The following is a 6,203-nucleotide window of genomic DNA, read 5'->3' as shown; positions in this document are numbered from 1 at the left end:
CTCAACCACTCCAAAACTGGAAATGGGGCTGTGGCTCAAAGTGGTAGAGCACTAACCTTGAGCCAAAATGCTCAGAGACAGTGCCTAGACCTGAGTTTAAGCCCTACAACTGGCAAAAAAAGAAAGAAGCCAGGCACCAGTGGCTCATGCCTATATTCCTAGCTATTCAGGAAGCTGAGATCTGAGCAGCAAGGTTCAAAGCCAGCTCGGAGAGGAAAGTCCATGAGACTCTAATCTCCAATAAGCCATCAGAAAACCAGAAGTGGTGCTGTGGTTCAAGTGGTAGAGTGCTAGCATTGAGCTGAAGAGCTGGACAGTGCCAAGGCCCAGAGTTCAAGCCCCATGACTGACAGGAAGGAAGGAAGGAAGGAAGGAAAAGACAAGAAAGAAAGAAAGAAAAATTTGTTTCTGTTGGGTGACCAGGAGCTAGTGGCTTATATCTGTAATCCTAGCTACTCAGGATTCTGAGATTTGAGGATCATGATTCAAAGCCAGCCTGCCCAGTAAAGTCCATGAAATGTTTATCTCCAATTAACCAGCAAAAAGCTGGAAATGGAGATATAGCTCTCAACTGGCAGAATATCAACCTTAAGGAAAAAAGCTAGGGGAAATAAGACACACAGAAGGGTTCTAGGGAGAATGGGAACATGGCTCCCCTGGTGGCTTGATTACAAGAGACAACTGGCCTCTACAACAGTAAGAAAGACATTTTTGTATTATTTTCTTAGGGGTAGAGTTATTTATTTATTCATTCACTTATTTTTATTAGCATACATTAGTTGTATAAAGGGAGAGTTTCATTGTGACATTTCCACATGTGAATACAATATATCCCATCTACCTCATCCCTTCCAACATTCTCCTTTATTCCCAACTTCTTAAAAGAATTTCAACAGGCTAGGCACAGGGGCTCATAGACACTGGCAGAAAAGTCTCTGTGAGACTCTTGTTTCCAATTAAATACACACACACACACACACACACACACACACACACACACACACCTCAGAAGGAGATCTGGGCTCAAGTGGTAGAGCATCAGCCTTGAGCACAAAAGCTCAGAGACAGCACCCAGTCCCTGAGTTCAAGCCCCAGGACCAGTACACACACAAAAAGGTTAAGGGCTGGGAAGATGGCTCAGTGGTGCTTACTTTGCATGCATGAGGCCCTGGGTTCTATTCCTCAGCACCACATGAGCAGAAAAAGCCAGAAGTAGCTATGGCTCAAGTGGTAGAGCACTAGCCCTTGGGCTGAATTGCTGAGGGACAGAGCCCAGGCCCAGAGTTCAGGCCCCACAACCAACAACAACAACAAAAAAAGGCTAAAAAAAATTGATTTCAAAAGGTTTCATTTTTCTCTTTTTATACATGTATATAAAGAACTCTGACTGTATTTTTCTTTTCCATTGATACCCACCCAAATAGGTCTGCTTTACTAGATATCTGACTGGGCTTTCTTGCTCATGGCTGAAGCTCTGCCTCTTGGACCATGCCTACAGAGTTGCTTTTTAGTAGTTATTTGGAGATAGACTCTAGTGAACTTTTCTGCCTTGGCTGATCTCATGTGAGGTTCTCCAGATCGTACTGCCTGCATAGCTAGGATTATAGGCATGAACCAGGAGCATGTGACTGGTGTTTGGCACTTTGAGCTTAGCATTCCTTGCTCAACATAATGCTCTCCAGCTCCATTGACTTTCCTGCAAATTTTTTATGGCTGAGTAATATTTATTCTATGATATATGGGCCATACTTTTTATTCATTTATCAGTTATTGGTGACCTTAGCTGGTTCTACCATTTGGCTATTTTGAACAAGCTAATCATGGGTGTTATGTACACTGATTTAGATTCCTTTGGATATAAATATTCAAGAGTGGTGAGTCAGTCATAGGTAGATTTAGTTTTAGTTTCTTTTCTTTCTTTTTTTTTTGGGTCCGGTCGTGGGGCCTGAACTCTGGGCCTGGGTGCTATCCCTCAGCTCTTCAGCTCAAGGCTAGCACTCTACCACTTGAGCCACAGCACCACTTCCAGCTTTTTTCTTTTTGCTTATGTGGTACTGAGGAATCGAACCTAGGGCCTCATGCATGCACGGCAAGCGCTCTACCACTGAGCCACCTTCTCAGCCCCTAGTTTCAGTTTCTTTGTTGTTGTTTTGTTTCTTTACCAGGCTTGAGATTGAACTCTGGGCCTGGGCACAGTCCCTGAGCTTCTTTTGCTCAAGGCTAGCACTGTACCACTTGAGTCACAGCACCACTTCTGGCATTTTCTGTTTATGTGGTACTGAGGAATGGAACCCAGGGCTTCATGCATGGTAGGCAAGTACTCTACCACTAAGTCCTATTCCCAGCCCTAGTTTTAGGTTTTTGAAGAGACTTCATACTGATTTCCACAGTTGTTACTCTAGTTTACATTCTCACCAACAATGTAGGAGAGATCCTTTTCTCTTGAATCCTTGTCAGCATGTGTGTCTATGTGTGTATGTGTATATCCACAGGTCCTGAGGCTTGAACTCAGGGTCTAGGTATTTTCCCTAAGTTTTTTTTTTGTTCAAGGTTAGCACTCTGTCACTTGAACCATAACTCCACTCCTAGTTTTTTGGTGCTTAATTAGAAGAAGAGTCTCAAGGACTTCCATGTCTAGGTTAGCTTTGAACTGTGATCCTCAGACCTCAGCCTCCTGAGTAGCTAGGATTACAGGCATGAGCCACCAGGGCTGGACTTGTTTGTTTTCTTGATGATAGCTATTGTAGCTGGAGTGTCATTTCAATTGCATTTTCTTTTTCTTTTGTCAGTCGTGGGGCTTGAACTCTGGGCCTGGGCGCTGTTCCTCAGCTCTTCAGCTCAAGGCTATCGCTCTACCACTTGAGCCTTAGCACCACTTCCAGTTTTCTGAGTTGTTTATTGGAGATAAGAGTCTCACAGTCTTTCCTGCCTAGGCTGGCTTTGAACTGTGATCCTAAGATATCAGCCTCCTGAGTAGCTAAGATTACAGGCGTGAGCCACCCACCCCAGACTTTATTGTTTTTGTTTGTTTGTTTGTTTATCTTTTGTTGGTTATGGGGCCTGACTCTGGGCCTTGGCTCTGTCCCTCAGCACTTCAGCTCAAGGCTAGCACTCTACCACTTGAGCCACAGCACCACTTCAGACTTTTTCTGCGTATGTGGTGCCGAGGAGTCAAACCCAGGGCCTCATGCATACAAGGCAAGCACTCTACCACTGAGCCACTTTCCCAGCCTGTTTCTGTTTTGTTTTGTTTTGTTCTAAAGCTCTTTGTTTAGACTGGATATTAATCCTTTATCTGCTGACTAGTGGGTGTGAGTTGTCCTTTGGTTCTTGTGATTGCTTCTTTTGCTGTGCAGAAACTTTCTTTTTTATTTTATTTTTTTGTTTTTGGTTTGGTCATAGGGCTTGAACTCAGGGCCTGGGCACTATCCCTGAGCTCTTTTGCTCAAGGCTAGTGAGACACAGTGCCATGTCCAGTTTTCTGATGGTTAATTGGAGATAAGAGTTTCACTGGGATTTTCCTGTCCGGGCTGGCTTTGAACTGTGATTCTCATATCTCAGCCCCTGAGTAGCTAGGATTACAGGTTTGAGCCACCAGTGCCCATCTCAGACTTTTTTTTCTTTTTCTTTTTGTCAGTCACGGGGCCTGGGCACTGTCCCTTATCTCTTCAGCTCAAGGCAAGCACTCTACCACTGGATCCACAGCATCACTTCCAGTTTTCTGGTGGATAATTGGAGGTAGGACTCTCACAGACTTTCCTGCCCAGACCGCCTTTGAACCACAACCCTCACATCTCAGCCTCCTGAGTAGCTAGGATTACAAGTGTGAAACACCAGCACCCAGCTCAGAAAAATTTTAATTTGATGCAGTCTTATTTGTCCATTCTTGCTCTTATTTATGGGTGATAGGAGACCTATTATTCAGAAAATAATTACTTATGCCTAGAACATCCAGATTTCCCATATGTTTTCCTATACTAGTTTCAGAGTTTTAAATGTTATATTTTTATTTTTGTTCCATATGAAGTTGATTTTTGTATAGGGTCAGAGATTAGGGTCTAGTTTCAATCTTGTTCATGTAGATAGCTAATTTTCCAATAATTATTTGTTCAAGAGGTTGTCTTTTCTCCAATGTATGTTTTGGGCTTCTTTGTCAAAAATTAGATCTGGGTGCTAGTGGCTCAAACCTATAAACCTAGCTACTACTTGCTGAGATGTGAGAATCTCGGTTCAAAGCCAGCTTGAGCAGAAAAGGCCTTATGAAACTCTTATCTCCAATTAACCACTCAGAAATTAACTACAATTAATCACTCAGAAACTGGAAGTGGTGGGCTGGGAAGGTGGCTCAGTGGTAGAGCGCTTGCCTTGCATGCCTGAGGCCCTGGGTTCGATTCCGCAGCACCACATAAGCAAAAAGAAAAAAGCCAGAAGTGGCACTGTGGCTCAAGTGGTAGAGTGCTAGCCTTGAGATGGAGAGCTGAGGGACAGCACCCAGGACCTGAGTTCAAGCCCCATGATTGGCACTAAGAAAAGAGAACGCTGCTCTTCTGTGTGTGTATGTGCACATGTGTATGTGCATGTGCATGCATGCCTCTGTGTGTGTGTGTGTGTGTGCTGGTACCAGGACTTATATATATATATATTTTGGCGGGGGGGATCTGGTTATGGGGCCTGAACTCTGGCCCTGAGCGCTGTCCCTCAGCTTTTCAGCTCAAGACAAGCACTCTACCACTTGAACCACAGTGCCACTTTTGGCTTTTTTCTTTTTGCTTATGTGGTGCTGAAGAATCGAACCCAGGGCCTCATGCATGTAAGGCAACCACTATACCACTGAGCCACCTTCCCAGCCCCAAGGACTTATATTTATGGCCTCGGCACTGTTCATTATCTTTTTTTGCTACCACTTCAGACACATCTTCACTTCCAGCTTTTTGGTGGTTAACTGGACAGTCTTGACCTTCCTGCTGTGGTTAACTTTGAGTGGAGAACCTCAAATATCAGCCTCTTGAGTAGCAAGAACTACAGGTGTGAGCCATCAGTGCCTGGTTAAATGTTACTGTTTTTGAATGTTGATTTATGTCCTGCTAAATTGCTGAAAATGTTTACTAGTTCTGAAAGGTTTTGGTAGAACCATAAGAGTTTTTTAATTATAGAATTATATCAGTGGCTGGGAAGATGGCTCAGTGGTAGAGTGCTTGTTTTGCATTCATAAGGCCCTGAGTTCGATTCCTCAGCACCACATAAGCAGAAAATATCGGAAGTGGTACTGTGGCTCAAGTGGTAGAATGCTAGCCTTGAGCTGAAGTGCTGAGGGACAGCATCCAAGCCCAGAGTTCAGGCCCCATGACTGACAAAAATAAAAATAAATAAATAAATAAATTATATTGGGAATGTGGCTTAGTGGTAGAGTGCTTGCCTCACATGCATGAAGTCCTGGGTTCAATTCCTTAGTACCACATAAACAGAAAATGTCAGAATTGGAACTGTGGCTCAAGTGGTAGAGCACTAGCCTTGAGCAAAAAGAAGCTCAGGGATAGTGTCCAGGCCCTGAGTTCAAGCCCCAGGACTGGCAAAAAAAACCAAAAAGAATTATATCATCTGCAAATAGGAATAACCTGACTTCGTTTACTGAGTCTCATTTCTTTTTCTCACCTTATTTCTCTCACCAGTATCCACTATGATATCAAATAAGACTTGGACCTGGGTGCCGGTGGCTCATACCTGTAACTCTAGCTACTCAGGAGGCTAAGATCTGAGGATCATGGTTCAAAGTCAGCCCGAGCAGAAAAGTCCATGAGACTCTTATCTCCAATAAACCACTCAGAAAATTGGAAGTAGCCTAATGGTCCAAGTAGTAGAGCACTAACCTTGAGCTAAAGGGCTGAGGAACAGTGCCCAGGCCCAAAGTTCAAGCCCCATGACAGACCAAAAAAAAAAAAAAGAAGAAGAGGAAGACTTGGAACAGTGGACATTCCATTTTTTTTTTCCAGTCCTGGGGCTTGAACTCAGGGCCTGGGCACTGTCCTTGAGCTTCTTTTGCTCAAGGCTACCATTTTACCACAGGAGCCACAGTGCTACTTCCGGCTTTTTCTGTGTATGTGATACTGAGGAATCCAACCCAGGGCTTCATGCATTCTAGGCAAGCACTCTAACACTAAGCCATATTCCCAGCCATGAATGGACATACTCTTTTTTTTTTTTTT

The sequence above is a fragment of the Dipodomys ordii genome, unplaced genomic scaffold, assembly GCF_000151885.1.
Source record: "Dipodomys ordii isolate 6190 unplaced genomic scaffold, Dord_2.0 Scaffold33, whole genome shotgun sequence".
In the NCBI taxonomy this organism is placed as follows: Eukaryota; Metazoa; Chordata; class Mammalia; order Rodentia; family Heteromyidae; genus Dipodomys; species Dipodomys ordii.
The sequence above is the reverse complement of the archived record's forward strand: the minus strand, read 5'-3'. Positions refer to the sequence as shown.